Source organism: Heterodontus francisci, chromosome 6, assembly GCF_036365525.1.
Source record: "Heterodontus francisci isolate sHetFra1 chromosome 6, sHetFra1.hap1, whole genome shotgun sequence".
Taxonomy (NCBI): domain Eukaryota; kingdom Metazoa; phylum Chordata; class Chondrichthyes; order Heterodontiformes; family Heterodontidae; genus Heterodontus; species Heterodontus francisci.
Window position 1 is genome coordinate 116,487,583 of NC_090376.1, and position 24,203 is coordinate 116,511,785.

At 45.8% G+C, this 24,203-nt stretch overlaps 1 long non-coding RNA gene across 2 annotated transcripts in view; it reads right to left on the reverse strand.

The window, feature by feature from the left end:
* The window catches only part of LOC137371014 (uncharacterized), a 248,214-nt gene that overhangs the window by 75,341 nt on the left and 148,670 nt on the right, over nt 1-24,203 (reverse strand). For both annotated transcript variants that reach the window (XR_010975164.1, XR_010975165.1), the window contains exon 3: nt 10,028-10,106. This is a non-coding gene — a long non-coding RNA (uncharacterized lncRNA). The remainder of the gene's footprint in view (nt 1-10,027; nt 10,107-24,203) is intronic.

A 24,203-nucleotide genomic window follows, 5' to 3' on the forward strand; every position in this document is an offset into this window, starting at 1 on the left:
TTAATTGTGCGATTTTAGATTTTGCACGCACTTCAAAGGTATGCTGGGTAGGCTGGTTAAACTGTTATCTTAATTCACTAAGCAGTTTGGTAATAAGTCCTACTTGCTTTAAGTTTGGCTTGAGTAAGTCATTTTATGAGTACAGATGTAGTCTCCAGTAAGATACATATGCTGTTGAGTAAACCTTCCATGAAAAAGGCACAAATGAAACTTGACATGGAACACAATAACGCAGTTATTTTTGGGAAATTGGTTGATCTGCAGTTTACCCAGTCAGGACATTGTTACATCCTTTTAACAAAAGCTGATGTTTCTTAACAGTGGGTAAGGCAAGTAATAATAGCATCAAATGATAAGGAGAAGAGAGAGAAAAACAATTTGCCCACCCTACTTTTCAACAATGTGCCTGCTAAGCAGTGCAGCCACATAGCTGCACAGCAACCTGAAAGCCCTTGCGCAGGCCGCACACAAATCAGCTCCTTTAAACTTCCATGTGTGCATAGCTGCACAAAAAAATTTAAAAGGGCATGCACTCAAGCAAATCGTCCGCGCACTCCCAAAAAAGTTAGAAGGAATGTTGCTTTGTCAACAGATAAAAATACTGTCAAAAGATGCAAGTGTAGTGCATGACGAGTGCACAAGAATGGATTAGTGAGAATTGTGAAAGCTACAAGAAGTATTGAAGAACACCCCCAGGTCCTATTGTAAGCCTACCACTTGCAAGGAACTTTAACAAGGTTGTTGCTATGGATCTAAAGGTATGGAACAAAGATAGTTTCATCTTACATTTTGTTGAACTGGCTACAAGATTTAATATTTCTACACTAATACATAGTGAAGAGAAGGAAATTATTATAGGTGAAATTATGGAAAAATGGATAGTGACTGGACTTGGGACACCAACAATGATTTTGACTGATAATGGAGGTGAATGCGCTGAGTTCAGAGCTTTGTGTTAAAATATGAATATCATTGTTATAAATAAAGCAAGTGAGAGCGCTTTTAGAGTCATAGGGTCGTGCAGCATAGAAACAGGCCCTTCGGCCCACCGCGTCCATGCCGACCATAATGCCTCTCTCTACTAATCCCACCTGCCTGCGTTAATTCCATATCCCTCTATGCCTTGCTCATTCAAGTACCTGTCCAGATGCTTCTTAAATGTTGCTACTGTTCCTGCCTTTTCACCTTCTCTGGCAGCTCATTCCAGATACCCACTATTCTTTGTGTGAACAATTTACCCCTTTGATCCCCTTTTAGCAATGGACTTTTTGAAAGAAATCATGCTGTGGTTGATGTCATGGTGAATAAAATTTTGGCTGATTAACCAGAGTGCAAAGTGTCAACTGCTCTAGCGTGGACAGTTAATGCAAAAAAATTCTCATCAGATGGTTGGAGGATACAGTCCTCCTTATCAACTCATCTATGAGTGCATTCCTGAATTACCTCCTGTCCTTTGTGATAATCCTCCTGCTTTAGAGGGTACTACAATTAGTGCCAGTTTTTCTGAGCATTTAAATGCTTTGCATGCCGGGAGGCAAGCTTTTATCATAGCTGAGGTATCAGAGACAATTTGCAGAGCACTGAGGCATTGTATTGGACCATCTGAGACTGAGTTCAATTCAGGAGATTTGGTGTACTACCAAAAAGAGCATAATAGGGAATGGAATGGTCCTGGTAAGTTAATAGGTTGTGATGGTAAGACGGCTTGTCAAACATGCCAATCAAACTAGTAGTTCATTCAGCAGATCTGGCAGCATCTGTAGAGAGATAAATGGACTTAATGTTTCAGATCTGCGATTTTTCATCAGAACCTGAGTTCTGGCCTGAACAGACCTGAAACATTAACTTTGATTTGCTCTGCACAGATGCTGCCTGACCTGCTGAGTATTTTCAGAATTTTGTGTTTCTATTTCAGATTTCCAGCATCTGTAGTGTTTTGCTTTTGTTATGGTTCATTGCTCATGATTAGGGCCCTACCAAATTCACAGCAGTAAAAAATGCGTCATGAACCGTGAAATCTCCGGTCCTCTGTGAAATCAGCCATTTTGCAAACTTCGTATGTTTTATTCATTGACACAAGGCTCACCTCACTGATTGCTGGGCATGTTGCGAACATGGCGTGTTTTAGTGATTGACACAAGGCTCAAATCACTGATTGGTAGATGAGGGAGGGTTTCCGGTGCAGTTTTGAGAGAAGCAGTCTCAAGTGTTAGCAGACAAGTGAGAATGCCAGAATGAGCAGGTCAAAAACAGCCACAACCATTACTGCAGCACATCAAGCAAAAGAATTTAGAAGCCGATGGTGAAATACTGTTTTGTAGAAAATGCAATGTTTCATTGGATCACACATGGTGGGCAACGGTTCAGCACCACTTAGAAGTCCGAAAGTCATCGCAGCAGAAAGAGAGCATCAGACACCACATGGCTGGAAAACGAACAAGCAAAAAAACAAGCAATGATTTCATCTCTTTTTAAGAAGTTGACAGAGAACTCAGAAAATCATCAGTTGGTTACAATGGAACTTGTTAATGTTTTTGCAAGCACTAACATACCTATTGGAAAAACTTGATCATCCAAGATGCGGGTATTCATTCAACATAATGTGAAAATTGGCGGTTGCTTGCAAGTGAAAATAAACGACGACAGGACTACCTACATAAGGTTTTTGTAACACATGGTGAGGAAATTAAGTCCCAGATTAACGCATGTATGTCTTTTGCAATTATTTGTGATGAATCCACCGATGAGCAAAACAACTATGTGTTGCATGTTTTATTTGATTTTATTCTGTTGAGGCCAAAGATGTACAGTCAGGAAAGCTAACAACAATGCTCACAGACTGCGTCCACTTAGAAGCTGTTAAATACACCACAATTTCCCAAGCGATAATCAAAACCGTTTCAGGTGCAGATTTCAACAAAGTGTCCGCGTTCATTAGTGATAATACAACTTATTTTCAAATCTTTCAAATCTGTGCTTCAAAGTATAATGCCTATTGCTGTCCATATTACATATAATTCACATATAATTTCTCTTGTCAGTGAGCTGTGGAAAAGCGAGTTTGATAAAGTTGACATACTAGTCAAGATCTTCAAACACTGCCCTAGCTGCAGACATTGATAAAGACAGCACATTGCAAAATGTGGCTGAAGTGGCTGGAATTGGGGAACAAAACACCATCATTCCTCCAGAACCATTAATTGCACGTTAGAATTCTTGGTTCTGGGCAGTACAGTACCAAGTAGCTCATCTGAAATACTACTCAGACTTCGTCTCAGAAGAGCTCACACTCATACCGAAAATATCGCTTTTAACACACATTGTAACCCTTCTAAACCATACTTAGCTTAATGACGAGGTTCAGTTTGTTGCGACGAATGCTACATGACTGATGGTTTCAATCACTTGGTTTGAATTTTGACACGTCAAAATCCACAAAGTTTACAATAAAGTAATGGATGTACTGTTCTGGCCTGAAGCACAGAAAGGTGATGTTATATCTAAAGAAGAGGCAGAGCAATTGTGAGGCTTGATTGGTCAGTTGAACTGGTTGTACACTCAGACTGGACCAGAAGCTAGTTTTGATGTGTTGGAGTTAAGCATCATGATGAAATACCCTTAAGCAGGGAATATTTTGAAGGCAAATAAAACATGCTGATGAAAGGTCATTGACCTGAAATATTAACTGTTTCACCCTCCACAGATACTATTTGACCTGCTGGGTATTTCCAGCATTTACTGGATGAGTGCATACTTAAGTTCCCATCCTTAACTGACCCAAAGAACATGAGGCTAGTTATCTTTAGCAATGCTTCACATGATAATGTTCCTGATGGATTTTCTAGTGCAGCTGTTTTCACAGTATTTCTTAAAGGTGAGAATAGGAAATGTTGTCCTTTAGTTTGGGAAGCTGAGAGAATAAAAGGGGTTGTAAAAAGTACTCTGGCTGCTGAAAAACTGTTTTTTGTGGGAATAGTAGATATGGGATTAGATTAGGCAAATATCTTAAGTGGCATCCTAGACAACTGGGATACCGAAAATTGTACACCCATGAAATGTTATGCAGATAATCGTAAGTTGTGAAATAATGTACACTCTTACAAAAAATTAGTGAAAAAAGATTATGGATTGACCTCACCAGCTAGAAACAAATGCAGGAGAGACAGGAAATCTCTAAAAGTAAATGGCAGATTCAAGCCATTAACGGTCAGATTGTCTTACTGAAAGAAGAAATTGCTACGGGTCTGGAGAAGTCTCAACTCTCAACGTAATCCTTTGTAGAAAGTATGGAAGCCTTTTTAAAAAATTTTCTTTGTACATATAAAGTCTATTTTTTATTTGGAGGGATAGAAAGGAATTTATTCATTGTTTATCAATTGAGTGTTAATTGTATTCAGGTGCTGGGTATTAATTGGGAACTCAACTGTGCTTTTATATTGGAGGTACACGATACATAGCAAGCATCTCTGTAAATAAAAGCTTGTAAGTGAATAAATACTCAACTCCAATACTCTATCCTTCACAACCTGATGATCTGAGTTTTGACATCTAGTTCCCAATTGACATCAATGCACTGACTGACTGCATGCCTGGATTTCCCAAAACTAACTCCCTGCAAGCACTTCTCCTTGCTGCAAGCACCAAATTGGATAATCACCTCCACAAAATTATGCCGACTATCTCTTCAATTACTATGTGTCACTTAGATCTGATTATACACTTCTCGGAGAGATGGGGAGCCACTTGGAAGAAACAGCCTTTGTACATTATCAAAAGATGTCTGCAGTTTCCAGACTCTGCTTCCATGGAAGAAACTTTCATTGACACAAAAAAATATTGTCCAGCTGACCAGGTTGAGCAGTCTTGAGCAGACATACTCAGATTTACTGATACAGCCTCAGACAGAAGGAAGATATTATCCACACTTCCTGAGGTTGCGTTCAGTCGGAGCCACACTAATGTGCCACTTGTGGCCACACACCATCATAAGTCCCTTGAGTACGAACAAATCTTTCTGCATACAGATACAATTATAATGTATCTCTCATGCAAGTCAAAACTGCAACCATCCCCAGGTATGTCCTGTCCCACCAGCAGGACAGACCCAGCAAAGGTGGCAGCACAGTGGTATAGAGTCAGGAGGGAGTTGCCCTGGAAGTCCTCAACATCGACTCCAGACCCCATGAAGTCTCATGGCATCAGGTCAAATAGGAGAAGGAAACCTCCTGCTGATTATCACCAACCGCCCTCCCTCAGCTGATGAGTCAGTACACCTCCATGTTGAACAGCACTTGGAGGAAGCATTGAGGGTGGCAAGGGCACAGAATTTACTCTGGGTGGGGGACTTCAATATCCATCACCAACAGTGGCTCGGTAGCACCATGACTGACCGAGCTGGCCGAGTCCTAAAGGACATAGTTGCTAGACGGGGTATGCGGCAGGTGGTGAGGGAACCAACAAGAGGGGAAAACATACTTGACCGCCTCCTCACCAATCTGCCTGCCGCAGATGCATCTGTCCATGACAGTATTGGTAGGAGTGACCACCGCACAGTCCTTGTGGAGACGAAGTCCCGCCTTCACATTGAGGATACCCTCCATCGTGTTGTGTGGCACTACCACCATGCTAAATGGGATAGATTTCAAACAGATCTAGCAATGCAATACTGGGCATCCATGAGGCGCTGTAGGCCATCAGCAGCAGCAGAATTGTACTCAACCACAATCTGCAACCTCATGGCCTGGAATATTCCCCACTTTACCATTACCATCAAGCCAGGAAACCAACCCTGGTTCAATGAAGAGTGCAGGAGGGCATGTTAGGAGCAGCACCAGGCATACCTCAAAATGAGGTGTCAACCCGGTGAGGCTACAACACAGGACTTTCTATGTGCTAAACTGCATAAGCAGCATGCGATAGACAGAGCTAAGCAATCCCATAACCAACAGATCAGATTCAAGCCCTGCAGTCCTGCCACATCCAGCCGTGAATGGTGGTGGACAATTAAACAACTAACAGGAGGAGGTGGCTCCACAAATATCCCCATCCTCAATGATGGGAGAGCTCAGCACATCAGTGCGAAAGATAAGGCTGAAGCATTTGCAACAATCTTCAGCCAGAAGTGCCGAGTTGGTGATGCATCTCAGCCTCCTCCTGAAGTCCCCAGCATCACAGATGCCAGACTTCAACCAATTCGATTCATTCGGCGTGATATCAAGAAACAACTGAAGGCACTGGATACTGCAAAGGCGATGAGTGCTCTCAATATTCCGGCAATAGTACTGAAGACCTGTGCTCCAGAACTTGCTGCACCCATAGCCAAGCTGTTCCAGTACAGCTACAATGCTGGCATCGACCCTGCAATGTGGAAAATTGCCCAATTATGTCCTGTACACAAAAAGCAGGACATGTCCAACCCAGCCAGTTACCGCCCCATCAGCCTACTCTCAATCATCAGCAAAGTGATGGAAGGTGTCATCAACAGTGCCATCAAGCGGCACTTGCTTAGCAATAACCTGCTCAGTAATGCTCAGTTTGGGTTCCGTCAAGGCCACTCAGTTCCTGACCTGGTTACAGCTTTGGTTCAAACACAGACAAAAGAGCTGAGCTCAAGAGGAGAGGTGAGAGTGACTGCCCTTGACATCAAGGCAGCATTTAACCGAGTATGGCATCAAGGAGCCCTAGCAAAATTGGAGTCAATGAGAATCAGGGGGAAAACTCTCCGCTGGTTGGGGTCATACCCCTAGCGCAAAGGAAGATGGTTGTGGTTGTTGGAGGTCAATCATCTGAGCTCCAGGACATCATAGAAACATAGAAAATAGAAGCAGGAGTAGGCCATTCGGCCCTTCGAGCCTGCTCCGCCATTCATTATGATCATGGCTGATCATCCAACTCAGTAACCTGTTCCCGCTTTCGCCCCATACCCTTTGATCCCTTTAGACCCAAGAGCTATATCTAACTCCTTCTTGAAAACATACAATGTTTTGGCCTCAACTGCTTTCTGTGGTAGTGAATTCCACAGGCTCACCACTCTCTGGGTGAAGAAATTTCTCCTCATCTCTGTCCTGAAAGGTTTACCCCGTATCCTTAGACTATGACCCCTGGTTCTGGACTCCTCCACCATCGGGAACATGCTTCCTGTATTTACCCTGTCAAGTCCTGTTAGAATTTTATAGGTTTCTACGAGATCCCCCCTCACTCTTCTGAACTCCAGCGAATATAATCCTAATCGACTCGCTCTCTCCACATACGTCAGTCCCAACATCCCAGGAATCAGTCTGGTAAACCTTCGCTGCACTCCCTCTATAGCAAGAACATTCTTCCTCAGATAAGGAGTCCAAAACTGCACACAATATTCCAGGTGTGGCCTCACCAAGGCCCTGTATAATTGCAGCAAGACATCCCTGCTCCTGTACTCGAATCCTCTCGCTCTGAAGGCCAACATACCATTTGCCTTTTTTACCGCCTGTTGCACCTGCATGCTGACCTTCAGCGACTGGTGTACGAGAACACCCAGGTCTTGCTGCATATTCCCCTCTCTCAGTTTATAGCCATTCAGATAATAATCTGCCTTCCTGTTTTTGCTACCAAAGTGGATAACCTCACATTTATCCACATAATACTGTATCTGCCATGCATTAGCCCACTCACTCAACCTGTTTAAATCACCCTGAGGCCTCTCTGCATCCTCCTCACAACTCACCCTCCCACCCAGTTTTGTGTCATCTGCAAATTTGGAGATATTACATTTAGTTCCCTCATCTAAATCATTAATGTATATTGTGAATAACTGGGGTCCTAGCACCGATTCCTGCGGTACTCCACTAATCACTGTCTGCCATTCGGAAAAAGACCCATTTATCCCGACTCTTTGTTTCCTGTCTGCCAACCAATTTTCTATCCATCGCAATACACAACCCCCAATCCCATGCGCTTTCATTTTACATGCTGATCTCTTACGTGGGACTTTGTCGAAAGCCTTCTGAAAGTCCAAATAAACCACATCCACTGGCTCTCCCTCATCAACTCTACTAGTTATATCCTCGAAGAATTCTAGTTGATTTGTCAAGCATGATTTCCCTTTCATAAATCCGTGCTGACTCTGCCCGATTCTACCACTGTTCTCCAAGTGCTCTGCTATAAAATCTTAGATAATGGACTCTGGAACTTTCCCCACTACTGACATCAGGCTGACTGGTCTATAATTCCCTGCTTTTTCTCTACCTCCCTTTTTACATAGTGGGGTTACATTAGCTACCCTCCAATCTTTGGGAACAGTTTCAGAGTCTACAGAATCTTGGAAGATGACCACCAATGCATCCACTATTTCTAGAGCCACTTCCTTAAGTACTCTGGGATGCATACCATCAGGCCCTGGGGATTTATTGGCCTTCAATCCCATCAATTTCCCCAACTCCATTTCTCTACTAATACTGATTTCCTTCAGTTCCTCTCTCACTAAGCCCTGTGTTCCCCAACATCTCTGGTATGATATTTGTGTTATGCTTTGTGAAGACAGAACCAAAGTATGCATTTCGTTGGTCAGCTATTTCTTTGTTTCCCATAATAAATTCCCCTGTTTCTGACTGTAAGGGACCTACATTTGTCTTCACCAATCTTTTTCTCTTCACATACATCTGGAAACTTTTAGTCAGTTTTTATGTACCCCGCAAGCTTGCTCGTACTCTATTTTCCCCTTCTTAATCAATCCCTTGGTCCTCCTTTGCTGAATTATAAACGGTTCCCAATCCTCAGGTCTGTTGTTTTTTCTGGCAAATTTATATGCCTCCTCCTTGGATCTAATGCTATCTCTAATTTCCCTTGTAAGCCATGGTTTGACTACCTTCCCCGTTTTACTTTTGCGACAGACAGGAATAAACAAATGTTGCAGTTCATCCATGTGCTCTGTAAATGCTTGCCATTGCATATCCACCATCATCCATTTAAGTAACGTTTCCGAATCCGTCATAGCCAACTCGCGCCTCTACCTTCGTAGTTTCCTTTACTAAGATTCAGGACCCTAGTCTCAGAATCTACTACGTCACTCTCCATCTTGAAAAAGAATTCTGTCATATTATGGTCACTCATCCCCAAGGATCATCACTGCAGGAGTTCCTCAGGCAGGTGTCCGAGGCCCAACCATCTTCAGCTGCTTCATCAATGACCTTCCTTCAATCATAAAGTCAGAAGTGGGGATGTTCGCTGATGATTGCACAATGCTCAGCACCATTCATGACTCCTCAGATAATGAAGCAGTCTGTGTAGAAATGCAGCAAGACTTTGGCAATATCCAGGCTTGGGCTGATAAGTGGCAAGTAACATTCGCGCCACACAAGTGCCAGGCAATGACCATCTCCAACAAGAGAGAATCTAACCATCTCCCCTTGACATTCAATGGCATTACCATCGCTGAATCCCCCACTATCAACATCCTAGGGGCTACCATTGACCAGAAACTGAACTGGAGTAGCCATATAAATACTGTGGCTACAAGAGCAGGTCAGAAGCTAGGAATCCTGTGGCCAGTAACTCACCTCCTGACTCCCCAAAGCCTGTCCACCATCTAAAAGGCACAAGTCAGGAGCGTGATGGAATATTCTCCACTTGCCTTGATGGGTGCAACTCCAACAACACTCAAGAAGCTCGACACCATCCAGGACAAAGCAAACCGCTTGATTGGCACCCCATCAACAAAGATTCACTCCCTCCACCACCAACGCACAGTGGCAGCAGTGTGTACCATCTACAAGATGCACTGCAGCAATGCACCAAGGCTCCTTCGGCAGCACCTTCCAAACCCGCGACCTCTATCAACTAGAAGGACGTTCCTTCACTGTCGCTGTGTTAAACTCCTGGAACTCCCTTCCGAACAGCACTGTGGGTGTACCTACCCCACATGGACTGCAGCGGTTCAAGAAGGCAGCTCACTACCACCTTCTCAAGGGCAACTAGGGATGGGCAATAAATGCTGGCCTGGCCAGGGACACCCACATACCATGAATGAATAAAACAAACAAGAGGTACTTACCACAACCCTCTTGATACTTAATCAGCATGTTGGCATGCTTTTCAGTGGTACTCTTCCTTCCTAAATGGACCTTGAAAATCTGAAAAATACATGGTAAAGATTGAAAATAGGCAATTCAGGCCCCTCATATTTTAAAAAAACACCGCATTAATTTGACTTGCAGAGGATTTGGATTTTAAAAATTCACTAATTTCTGTATTTAGTTTGATCTTGCAGTAGTGTCTAATGAAAGTCTGATACATGCATTTGAACAATTATCATTGAAGATACTCCTGCTTGTATTATGCAATACCTTTAATTAAATGTGAGTTTTAACAAACATTTTTGAAAAGGAGTTAATTCCTTAGGCAAAAAAGCACCCACAAAGCCTCTAAATTGAAGCAACTGGTGCAAAATGGTTATTAAGTTTTAACCGACAATGTTGAGCACTCTGTGGAGAAACTACAAGAAACTACAAGTGGTTAGCACCGCAGCCTCACAGCTCCAGCGACCCGGGTTCAATTCTGGGTACTGCCTGTGTGGAGTTTGCAAGTTCTCCCTGTGACTGCGTGGGTTTTCACCGGGTGCTCCGGTTTCCTCCCACAGCCAAAGACATGCAGGTTGATCGGTAAATTGGCCATTATAAATTGCCCCAAGTATAGGTAGGTGGTAGGGGGATATAGGGAAGGTGGGGATGTGGTAGGAATATGGGATTAGTGTAGGGTTAGTATAAATAGGTGGTTGATGGTCAGCACAGACTCGGTGGGCCGAAGGGCCTGTTTCAGTGCTGTATCTCTAAATAAAAATAAAAAAATAAATGAAAATAAATAAATAAAAATAAAAATAAATAAATAAAAATAAATTCAAAAAATAAAAAATGATAAAAACAAAATGGACACTCGGCAGTTCACAGAAACTGTAAGAGAAAATACTCTCTCTGGAAAATTAGCATTTTGAATTTTTTTTCAAACAAATATTAAAATAAGAATTTTTTTCATCATTTTATATTCCTTTCACTTAAGCCTGTTCAACCATTTAAACTGATCACAGGTAACATCTAGATAGATTTGAGTTACGGCGGTTTATATAATCTAAAAATTATACCTGACTACAGTCATCTACTTCCAGACGGCCCCTGCTCTCGCATTGCTGTGTATTTAAATACTGGCCGGAATTTAACGTTGGACAGGGCGTCCTGCCACCGGCCGAAAAGACAGGGGCGAACCCGCCTCAGTGGGCCTGGGGAGACACGTTACGATATTTTGCTCCCGGGCCCTTAAGCCGTCTTGGGCGGAACTTCCACCTCAATGAAGCAGGAAGTCCCGCCCAACGGAGCTGCTGGCCAATCAGTGGGCTGGCAGCTCTTAGTCCCAGCAGTGCCACCGGAAGCAGTTCCACTACTGGGACTACACCAACCTTCAGCAAGAAGAGGAAGGGCAGCCCCGGCTTTTGGGACCTCACTGGGGACAATTGGCCGGGCCCTTGCAAGGCGAAGGTGCAGTGGGTTGGGGGTGGTAATGTTGTGCGTTGGGGGGCGGTTGGGGTTTCGGGGGTGGCTGTCTGTGGGGCACAGGGTACCCAATTAGGAAGGACCCCCTCCCCCACCCCAGCCCGTAAGTAGGCCGCCAGATTTGATCTGGCGGTGTTCTTTGGGCCTTTCCCAACCACCCGCCGCGGGTAAAATACCTGCAGCTGCGGGAGGAGATCCTACTGGGGGTGATTGATGAGCAAAATGTGATCCCCATTAGTATTTACTGTATATCAGCAAACAAAAAGCAATATTACATGATATCCAGTTGCATGCATGCACTGGCATCTGGGTGCGGTTGATATGGGGTGGAGGCGAACATCCGGTGGAAAGTTGAAACAAATGCTGCATTCAGATTGTTCAAGAACCTGTGGGTAAGAATGGATGTGACCCAGATGAATTGGAATCAAAGGTTGTCATGCCAAATAGGAACTGAACAATGAGATGCCTTTAAAGAAGAGAGTTCGGGCACAGTCAAGGATTATTTTGAAGAAGGGCAAAGATAGGCCAAACAAATTGCAAGCTCGCTGGATGACAAAAGAGATAGAAATTAAGATGAAGAAAAAGTGTGCTTATGACAGATATCAGGTGGATAATACACCGAGAACCAGGCTGAATATAGAAGGTTCAGAGAGCAAGTTCTACGAGGAACTCCATAGTATCATTAGCAGCATCCTCAACACCGGACACCTGTTCCTGCTGGGGGACTTTAATGCCAGGGTTGGGGCTGACCATGACTCATGGCCCTCCTGCCTTGGGCGCTATGGCACTGGTAGGATGAATGAGAATGGACAGAGACTGCTGGAGTTGTGTACCTATCATAACCTCTACATCACCAGCTCATTCTTTCACACTAAACCCTGTCACCAGGTTTCTTGGAGGCACCCAAGATCACGCCGTTGGCAAGAGCTGGACCTCATCGTCACAAGGCGAGCCTCTCTAAACAGCGTTCAAATCACACGCAGCTTCCACAGTGCGGACTGTGACACCGACCACTCCCTGGTGTGCAGCAAGGTTAGCCTCAAACTAAAGAAGCTGCATCACTCCAAGCAGAAGGGCCAGTCGCGCATCAACACTAGCAGAATTTCTCATCCACAGCTGTTACCTAAGTTTCTAAATTCACTCGAAAAAGCCCTTCAAAACACTCCTAAAGGGGATGCAGAGACCAAGTGGGCCCACATCAGAGACGCCATCTTTGACTCAGCAATGACCACCTATGGCAAACGTGTGAAGCGGAATGCAGACTGGTTTCAATCTCACATTGAAGAGCTGGAACCTGTCATAGCAGCTAAGCGCATTGCGCTGCTGAACTACAAGAAAGCCCCCAGCGAGTTAATCATCCGTAGCACTCAAAGCAGCCAGAAGCACTGCACAAAGAACAGCCAGGTGCTGTGCAAATGACTACTGGCAACACCTATGCAGTCATATTCAGCTGGCCTCTGACACCGGAAATATCAGAGGAATGTATGATGGCATTAAGAGGGCTTTTGGGCCAACCATCAAGAAGATCTCCCCCCTCAAATCTAAATCAGGGGACATAATCACTGACCAACGCAAGCAAATGGACCGCTGGGTGGAGCACTACCTAGAACTGTACTCCAGGGAAAATGTTGTCACTGAGACCGCCCTCAATGCAGCCCAGTCTCTGCCAGTCATGGATGAGCTGGACGTACAGAAAACAAAATCGGAACTCAGTAATGCCATTGATTCTCTAGCCAGCGGAAAAGCCCCTGGGAAGGACGGCATTACCCCTGAAATCATCAAGAGTGCCAAGCCTGCTATACTTTCAGCACTGCACGAACTGCTTTGCCTGTGCTGGGACGAGGGAGCAGTACCACAGGACATGCGAAATGCCAATATCATCACCCTCTATAAGAACAAGGGTGACCGCGGTGACTGCAACAACTACCGTGGAATCTCCCTGCTCAGCATAGTGGGGAAAGTCTTTGCTCGAGTCACTTTAAACAGGCTCCAGAAGCTGGCTGAGCCTGTCTACGCTGAGGCACAGTGTGGCTTTCGAGCAGAGAGATCCACCATTGACATGCTGTTTTCCCTTCGACAGCGACAGGAGAAATGCCGTGAACAACAGATGCCCCTCTACGTTGCTTTCATTGATCTCACCAAAGCCTCTGACCTTGTCAGCAGACGTGGTCTCTTCAGACTACTAGAAAAGATTGGATGCCCACCAAAGCTACTAAGTATCATCACCTCATTCCATGACAATATGAAAGGCACAATTCAGTACAGCGGCACCTCATCAGATCCCTTTCCTATCCTGAGTGGCGTGAAACAGGGCTGTGTTCTCGCACCTACACTGTTTGGGATCTTCTTCTCCCTGCTGCTCTCTCATGCTTTCAAGTCTTCAGAAGAAGGAATTTTCCTGCACACAAGATCAGGGGGCAGGTTGTTCAACCTTGCCCGTCTAAGAGCGAAGACCAAAGTACGGAAAGTCCTCGTCAGGGAACTCCTCTTTGCTGACGATGCTGCATTAACATCTCACACTGAAGAGTGCCTGCAGAGTCCCATCGACAGGTTTGCGGCTGCCTGCAACGAATTTGGCCTAACCATCAGCCTCAAGAAAACGAACATCATGGGACAGGACGTCAGAAATGCCCCATCCATAAATATCGGCGACCACACTCTGGAGGTGGTTCAGGAGTTCACCTACCTAGGCTCAACTATCACCAGTAACCTGTCTCTCGATGCAGAAATCAACAAGCGCATGGGAAAGGCTTCCACTGTGATGTCCAGACTGGCCAAGAGAGTGTGGGAAAATGGCGCACTGACACAGAACACAAAAGTCCAAGTGTATCAAGCCTGAGTCCTCAGTACCTTGCTCTGCGGCAGTGAGGCCTGGACAACGTACGTCAGCCAAGAGCAACATCTCAATTCATTCCATCTTCGCTGCCTCCGGAGAATCCTTGGCATCAAGTGGCAGAACCGTATCTCCAACACAGAAGTCCTCGAGGCAGCCAACATCCCCAGCATATACACCCTACTAAGCCAGCGGCGCCTGAGATGGCTTGGCCATGTGAGCTGCAAGGAAGATGGCAGGATCTCCAAGGACACATTGTACAGCGAGCTCGTCACTGATATCAGACCCACCGGCTGTCCTTGTCTCCACTTTAAAGACGTCTGCAAACGCGACATGAAGTCCTGTGACATTGACCACAAGTCATGGGAGTCAGTTGCCAGCGATCGCTAGAGCTGGCGGGCAACCATAAAGGCGAGGCTAAAGTGTGGCGAGTCGAAGAGACTTAGCAGTTGGCAGGAAAAAAGACAGAAGCGCAAGGAGAGAGCCAACTCTGTAACAGCCCCGACAACCAATTTTATCTGCAGCACCTGTGGAAGAGTCTGTCACTCTAGAATTGGCCTTGAGAGCCACTCCAGGCGCGGCTTCACAAACTATTGACCACCTCCAGGCACTTACCCATTGTCTCTCGGACCAAAGAAGAAGAGAGAGCAAGTAAAAAAGCAAGTAAGAGAAGCAAAGAAAGAGTATGAAAAGAGACTTGCAGCTGACATGAAAAGGGAATCCAAAAGTCTTAATAGGCATGTAAATAGTAAAAGAGTAGTAAAAGGAGGAGTGGGCCAATTAGGGACCAAAAAGGGGATTTACGCATGCAGGCAGGGGTCATGGCTGAGATAATAAATGCATACTTTGCATCTGTCTTTACCAAGAAAGAAGATGCTGCACAGGTCATGGTGAAAGAGCAGGTAATTCAGACACTTGAAGGGTTCAAAATTGAAAAGGATTGACTGGATGAGCTGTCTGCATTTAAGGTTGATAAGGCACCAGGACCAGATGAGATGAATCTAAGGATACTGAGGGAAGTGAGTGGAAATTGCAGTGGCACTGGCCATAATTTTCCAATCTTCCTTGGACTCAGGGGTGATGCTTGTTCAAAAAAGGGTCCAGCAACTATGTTCTTTCCAAGGAGGGAGTGCAGCGAAGGTTTACCAGACTGATTCCTGGGATGGCAGGACTGACATATGAGGAGGGATTGAGTCAGTTAGGATTATATTCGCAGGAGTTCAGAGGAGTGAGGGGGGATCTCATGGAAACCTATAAAATTCTAACAGGACTTGACAGGGTAGATACAGGAAGGATGTTCCCGATGGTGGGGGAGTCCAGAACCAGGGGTCATAGTCTAAGGATACGGGGTAAACCTTTCAGGACAAAGATGAGGAGAAATTTCTTCACCCAGAGAGTGGTGAGCCTGTGTAATTCGCTACCACAGAAAGCAGTTGAGGCCAAAACATTGTTTGTTTTCAAGAAGGAGTTAGATATAGCTCTTGGATCTAAAGGGATCAAAGGGTATGGGGCGAAAGCGGGAACAGGTTACTGAATTGGATGATCAGACATGATCATAATGAATGGTGGAGCAGGCTCGAAGGGCCGAATGGCCTACTCCTGCTCCTATTTTCTATGTTTCTATAATTCAGGAATGTATCTTGATGGTTTCAGGATGGGTGTAATTGACAACTCTGAGTGTGGAATGTATCCTTTTGTCCTTTCGAGACATTTACATGAATATGCAGGCCAAGTCAGCTGACCTTCGGTGGCCATCATGCAACACATTGTCCACTCTATTGAGGAAAAGTCAAATTCGAAGATTCCACATTGAGTCCTAGAGTGATATAGGACCGAATCAGGCCCTTCGGCCCACCGAGTCTGTGCCAACCATCAACCACCCATTTATACCAATCCTATATTGGGGCAGCACAGTGGCGCAGTGGTTAGCACCGCAGCCTCACAGCTCCAGCGACTTGGGTTCAATTCTGGGTACTGCCAGTGTGGAGTTTGTAAGTTCTCCCTGTGTCTGCGTGGGTTTCCTCCGGGTGCTCCGGTTTCCTCCCACATGCCAAAGACTTGCAGGTTGATAGGTAAATTGGCCATTATAAATTGTCCCTAGTATAGGTAGGTGGTAGTGAAATAGAGGGACAGGTGGGGATGTGGTAGGAATATGGAATTAGTGTCGGATTAGTATAAATGGGTGGTTGATGGTCGGCACAGACTCGGTGGGCCGAAGGGCCTGTTTCAGTGCTGTATCTCTAAACTAAAACTAAACTAATCCCATTTTTTTAATTCATTCATGAGATGTGGACGGCGCTGGCCAGGCCAGCATTTATTGCCCAACCCTAATTGCCCTTGAGAAGGTAGTGGTGAGCTGCCTTCTTGAACCGCTGCAGTCCATTTGGGGTAGGTACACCCACAATGCTGTTAGGAAGGGAGTTCCATGATTTTGACCCAGCGACAGTGAAGGAACAGCGATATAGTGTGTGACCTGGAGGGGAACTTGCAGGTGGTGGCGTTCCCATGTATTTGCTGCCCTTGTCCTTCTAGTTGGTAGAGGTCGCGGGTTTGGAAGCTGCTGTCTAAAGAGCCTTGGTGCATTGCTGCAGTGCATCTTGTAGATGGTACACACTGCTGCCACTGTGCGTCGGTGGTAGAGGGAGTGAATGTTTGTAGATGGGGTGCCAATCAAGCGGGCTGCTTTGTCCTGGATGGTGTCGAGCTTGTTGAGTGTTGTTGGAGCTGCACCCATCCAGGCAAGTGGAGAGTATTCCATCTCACTCCTGACTTGTGCCTTGTAGATGGTGATCAGGATTTTGAGAGTCAGGAGGTGAGTTACTCGCCTAAGGATTCCTAGTCTCTGATCTGTTCTTCGAGTCATAGAGAGATACAGCACTGAAACAAGCCCTTCGGCCCACCGAGTCTGTGCCAACCATCAACCACCCATTTATACTAATCCTACATTAATTTCATATTCCCTACTACATCCCCACCTTCCCTCAATTCTCCTACCACCTACCTACACTAGGGGCAATTTACAATGGCCAATTTACCTGTCAACCTGCAAGTCTTCGGCTGTGGGAAGAAACCAGAGCACCTGGCAGAAACCCATGCAGTCACAGGGAAAATGTGCAAACTCTGCACAGGCACTACGCGGAACCAAACCCAGTTCGCTGAAGCTGTGATGCTAACCACAGCGCCACTGTGCTGCCCCCTGCGCCACTCTCTTGTAGCCACAGTATGTATATGGCTACTCCAGTTCAGTTTCTGGTCAATGGTAACCCCTCAGATGTTGATAGTGGGGGATTCAGTGATGGTAATGCTATTGAATGTCAAGGGGAGATGGTTAGATTCTCTCTTGTTGGAGATGGTCATTGCCTGGCACTTGTGTGGTGCGAATGTTACTTGCCACTTATCAGCCCAGGCCTGGATATTGTCCAGGTCTTGCTGCATTTCCGCACGGACTGCTTGAGTATCTGAGGAGTCACATCCCCACCTTCCTTCAATTCTCCTACCACCTGCCTACACTGGTGCAATTTTGTACAATGGCCAATTTACCTATCAACCTGCAGTTCTTTGGCATGTGGGAGGAAACCAGAGCACCTGGATGAAACCCACAGTCACAGGGAGGAATTGCAAACTCCACACAGACAGTACCCAGAACCGAACCCTGGTTGCTGGAGCTGTGAGGCTGCGGTGCTAGCCACTGTGCCGCTGTATCTTAAAAGTAGGAAGATGATAAGTCTTCGCTGGGCATGACACTATTAATGAAGCCTAAGATTCTGTATGCTTTATTAACTGAACTCTGAACCTGCCCTGCCACCTTTAATGATTTATGCACATATACACCCAGGTCCCTCTGCTCTGGCACCCCCTTTAGAATTGTACCCTTTATTTTATATTGTCTCTGCGCATTCTTCCGAACAAAATGAATCACTTCACACCTCTCTGCATTAAATTTCATCTGCCACTTGTTCGTCCATTCCACCAACCAGTCTGTGTCCTTTTGAGATTCTACAGTATCCTCCTCACAGTTCGCAATTCTTCCAAGGTCGTACCATTCGCAAATTTTGAAATTATGCCCTGTATCAACAACCCAGCATATTGCTCTGGGGACATGGGTTCGAATCCTACCACAGCAGAAGGTGGCATTTGAATTCAATTCAAACTCAGTCTAATGATGGCCATGAAACTGTTGTTGATTATTGTAAAAACCCATGTCCTTTAGGGAAGGAAATGTGCTGTCCTTACCTCGTCTGGCCTACATGCGATTCCAGACCCACAGTAATGTGGTTGACTCTTAAATTCCCTCTGAAATTGCCCAGCAAGCAACTCAATTGTATCGAACTGCTACGAAGTCAATAAAGAATGAAACCACAAGGACCACCTAGCACCGACATAGGCACCGGAAAATGACAACGGCAAACCCAGCCCTGTCGACCCTGCAAAGTCCTCCTTACTAACATCTGGGGTCGTGGACCAAAGTTGGGAGAGCTTTCCCACAGTCTAGTCAAGCAACAGCCTGACATAGCCATACTCACGGAATCATACCTTACAGATAATGTCCCAGACACCGCCATGACAATCCCTGTGTATGTCCTGTTCCACCGGCAAGACAGATCCAGCAGAGGTGGTGGCACATTGGTATACAGTCAAGAGGGTACAGTCCTGAACATTGACTCCAGGCCCCATGAAGCCTCATGGCATCAGGTCAAACATGGGCAAGGAAACCTCCTGCTGATTACCACCGATTGCCCTCCCTCAGCTGATGAATAAGTACTCCTCCATGTTGAACAGCACCTGGAGGAAACACAGAGGGTGGCAAGGGCAAGAATGTACTCTGGGTGGGGGACTTCAATGTCCATCACCAAGAGTGGCTCGGTAGCATCATGACTGACCGAGCTGGCTGAGTCTTAAAGGACATAGTTGCTGGACTGGGTATGCAGCAGGTGGTGAGGGAACCAACAAGAGGGAAAAGCATACTTGATCTCATCCTCACCAATCTGCCTACCGCAGATGCATCTGTCCATGACAGTATTGGTAGGAGTGACCACCACACAGTCCTTGTGGAGATGAAGTCCCGCCTTCACATTGAGGATACCCTCCATCGTGTTTTGTGGCACTACCACCATGCTAAATGGGATAGATTTTGGACAGATCTAACAATGCAAGACAAGACATCCATGAGGCTCTGTGGGCCATCAGCAGCAGCAGAATTGTACTTTTTATTTTATTTTAGAGATACAGCACTGAAACAGGCCCTTCGGCCCACCGAGTCTGTGCTGACCAACAACCACCCATTTATACTAATCCTACATTAATCCCATATTCCCTACCACATCCCCTACCTACACTAGGAGCAATTTACAATGGCCAATTTACCAATTTGCTGATTAGAATTCAGGACCAGCATGTTCCAGTGAGGAAGAAAGACAAGTTTGGCAAGTTTCGGGAAGCTTGGATAACACGGTATATTGTGAGCCAAGTCAAAAAAAAAAAGGAAGCATGTGTAAGGGCTGGAAGGCTACGAACAGATGAAGCCCTTGAGGAATATAAAGACAGTAGGAAGGAACTTAAGCAAGGAATTAGGAGGGCTAAAAGGGGTCATGAAAAGTCTGTGGCAAATAGGATTAAGGAAAATCCCAAGGTTTTTTATAAGTATATAAAGAGCAAGAGGGTAACCAGGGAAAGGGTTGGCCCACTCAAGGACAGAGATGGGAATCTATGTGTGGAGCCAGAGGAAATGGGCGAGGTGCTAAATGAGTACTTTGCATCAGTATTCACCAAAGAGAAGGACTTGGTGGATGATGAGTCTAGGGAAGGGAGTGCAGATAGTCTCAGTCATCTCATTATCAAAAAGGAGGAGGTGTTGGGTGTCTTGCAAAGCATTAAGGTAGATAAGTCCCCAGGGCCTGATGGGATCTACCCTAGAATACTGAGGGAGGCAAGGGAAGAAATTGCTGGGGCCTTGACAGAAATCTTTGCATCCTCATTGGCTACAGGTGAGGTCCCAGAGGACTGGAGAATAGCCAATGTTGTGCCTTTGTTTAAGAAAGGTGGCAAGGATAATCCAGGAAATTATAGGCCGGTGAGCCTTACGTCAGTGGTAGGGAAACTATTAGAGAGGATTATTCGGGACGGGATTTACTCCCATTTGGAAACAAACGAACTTATTAGCGAGAGACAGCATGGTTTTGTGAAGGGAAGGTCGTATCTTACTAATTTGATTGAGTTTTTTGAGGAAGTGACGAAGATGATTGATGAAGGAAGGGCAGTGGATGTTATCTAGATGGACTTTAGGAAAGCCTTTGACAAGGTCCCGCATGGCAGATTGGTACAAAAGATGAAGTCACACGGGATCAGAGGTGAGCTGGCAAGATGGATACAGAACTGGCTCGGTCATAGAAGACAGAGGGTATCAGTGGGTGGGTGTTTTTCCGAATGGAGGGATGTGACTAGTGGTGTTCTGCAGGGATCAGTGCTGGGACCTTTGCTCTTTGTAGTATATATAAATGATTTGGAGGAAAATGTAGCTGGTCTGATTAGTAAGTTTGAGGACGACACAAAGGTTGGTGGAGTTGCGGATAATGATTAGGATTGTCAGAGGATACAGCAGGATATAGATCGGTTGGAGGCTTGGGCGGGGAAATGGCAGATGGAGTGTAATCCGGACAAATGTGAGGTAATGCATTTTGGAAGGTCTAATGCAGGTGGGAGGTATACAGTAAATGGCAGAACCCTTAGGAGTATTGACAGGCAGAGAGATCTGGGCGTACAGGTCCACAGGTCACTGAAAGTGGCAACGCAGTTGGATAAGGTAGTCAAGAAGGCACATGGCATGCTTGCCTTCATCGGTCGGGGCATAGAGTATAAAAATTGGCAAGTCATGTTGCAGCTGTACAGAACCTTAGTTAGGCCACACTTAGAATATTGCGTGCAATTCTGGTTGCCACACTACCAGAGGACGTGGAGGCTTTGGAGAGGGTACAGAGGAGGTTTACAAGGATGTTGCCTGGTCTGGAGGGCATTAGCTATGAGGAGAGGTTGGAAAAGCTCGGATTGTTTTCACTGTAATGACGGAGGTGGAGGGGCGACATGATAGAGGTTTACAAAGCTATGAGCGGCATGGACAGAGTGGATAGTCAGAACTTTTTCCCAGGGTGGAACAGTCAGTTACTAGGGGATATAGGTTTAAGGGAGGGGCAAAGTTTAGAGGGGATGTGCGAGGCAAGTTTTTTACACAGAGGGTGGTGAGTGCCTGGAACATGCTGCCAGAGGAGATGGTGAGGCAGATACGATAGCGACGTTAAAGAGACATCTTTACAAATATATGAATAGGAAGGGAATAGAGGGATATGGGCCCCGGAAGTGCAGAAGGTGTTAGTTTAGGCAGGCATCAAGATCGGTGCAGGCTTGGAGGGCCAAATGGCCTGTTCCTGTGCTGCACTGTTCTTTGTTCTTTGTTGTTCTTTGTACCTATCAACCTGCAAGTCTTTGGCTGTGGGAGGAAACCGGAGCACCCGGTGGAAACCCACGCAGTCACAGGGAGAACTTGCAAACTCCGCACAGGCAGGACCCAGAACTGAATCCGGGTCGCTGGAGCTGTAATGCTAACCACTGCGCCACTGTGCCGCCCAGTACTTAACCACAATCTGTAATCTCATGGCCCGGCAAATCCCCCAATCTACCATTACCATCAAGCCAGGAAACCAACACTGGTTCAAAGAAGAGTGCAGGAGAGCATGCTAGGAGCAGCACCAAGCACACCTCAAAATGAGGTGTCAACCTGGTGAAGTTACAAGCCAGGACTACTTCCATGCCAAATTGCGTAAGCAGCATGTGATAGACAGAGCTAAGCAATTCCCATAACCAATGGATCAGATCTAAGCTCTGCAGTCCTGCCACATCCAGTCGTGAACGGTGATGGACAATTAAACAACTAACTGGAGGAGGTGGCTCCACAAATATCCCCATCCTCAATGATGGGGGAGCCCAGCACATCAGTGCAAAAGATAAAGTTGAAGTATTTGCATCCATCTTCAGCCAAGTGTGCCGCGTTGATGATCCATCGCGGCCTCCTCCTGAAGTCCCCAGCATCACAGTTGCTAGTCTTCAGCCAATTCGACTCACTCCGCATACTGTCAAGAAACGACTGGAACATATCAAGAAAGGCACTGGATATGGGCCCTGACAACATTCCGGCAGTAGTACTGAAGACTTGTGCTCCAGAACTTGCTGCGCCTCTAGCCAAGCCTTTCCAGTACAGCTACGACACTGGTATCGACCCAGCAATGTAGAAAATTGTCCTGGTATGTCTTGTACACAAAAAGCAGGACAAGTCCAACCAGGCCAATTACTGCCCCATCAGTCGACTCTCAATCATCAGTAAAGGGATGGAAGGTGTCGTCGACAGTGCTACCAAGCGGCACTTGCTTAGCAATAAGCTGCTCAGTGATGTTCAGTTTGGGTTCCGCCAGGGCCACTCATCTCCTGACCTCATTACAGTCTTGGTTCAGACATGGACAAAAGAGTTGAACTCAAAAGGTGAGGTGAGAGTGACTGCCCTTGACATCAAGGCAGCATTTGACTGAGTATGACATCAAGGAGCCTTAGCACAACTGAAATCAATGGGAATTGGGGAAAACTCTCCGCTGGTTGGAGTCATACCTTGTGTAAAGGAAGATGGTTGTGGTTTTTGGAGGTCAATCATCTGAACTCCAGGACATCACTGCAGGAGTTCCTCAGGGTAGTGTCCTAGGCCCAACCATCTTCAGCTGCTTCATCAATGACCTTTCTTCAATCATAAGGTCAGAAGTGGGGATGTTCGCTGATGATTGCACAATGTTCACACCATTTGCGGCTCCTCAGATACTGAAGCAGTCCATGTAGAAATGCAGCAAGACATGGACAATATCCAGGCTTGGGCCGATAACTAACAAGTAACATTCGTGCCACACAAGTGCCAGTCAATGACGATAGAGTCATAGCGAGAGTTATAGAGTCGTACAGCACAGAAACAGGCCCTTCGGCCCACCGCGTCCATGCCAACCATAATGCCTATCTATACTAATCCCACCTGCCTGCATTAATTCCATATCCCTCTATGCCTTGCTCATTCAACTACCTGTCCAGATGCCTCTTAAATGTTGCTACTATTCCTGCCTCCACCACCTTCTCAGGCAGCTCATTCCAGATACCCACTATTCTTTGTGTGAGAAATTTACCCCTTTGATCCCCTTTAAACCTCTTCCCTCTCACCTTAAATCTATGCCCTCTAGTTTTAGTCACCCCTACCATGGGAAACAGACTCTGGCTATCTACCCTATCTATGCCTCTCAATTTTATATACCTCTATCATGTCCCCTCTCAGCCTCCTTCGCTCCAGAGAAAACAGATTCAGCCTATCCAATCTCTCTTTATAATTCATGTCCTCCAAACCAGGCAACCTCCTTGTGAATCTTTTATGCACCCTCTCTAGCTTAATCACATCTGCCTAATCACAAATGCTGCCTAACCAACGTTATGTACAACTGTAACATGACATCCCAACTCTTGAACTCAATGCTTCGGCCGGTGAAGGCAAGCATGCCATGCGCCTTCTTCACCACCCTGTCTACCTGTGTTGCCACTTTCAGGGAACTATATACTTGCACCCCAAGGTCTCTCTGCTCAACAACACTCCCCAGGGCCCTGCCATTCACTGTAGATGTCCTGCCCTGGTTTAACTTCCCAAAATGCATCACTTTGCACTTGTCTGCGTTAAATTCCATTTGCCAATCCCTTGCCTACTTTCCCAGTTTATCGATATCCTGTTGTAACCTTAGACAACCTTCTTCACTGTCCACTATACCATCATTTCCAACAAGAGAGAA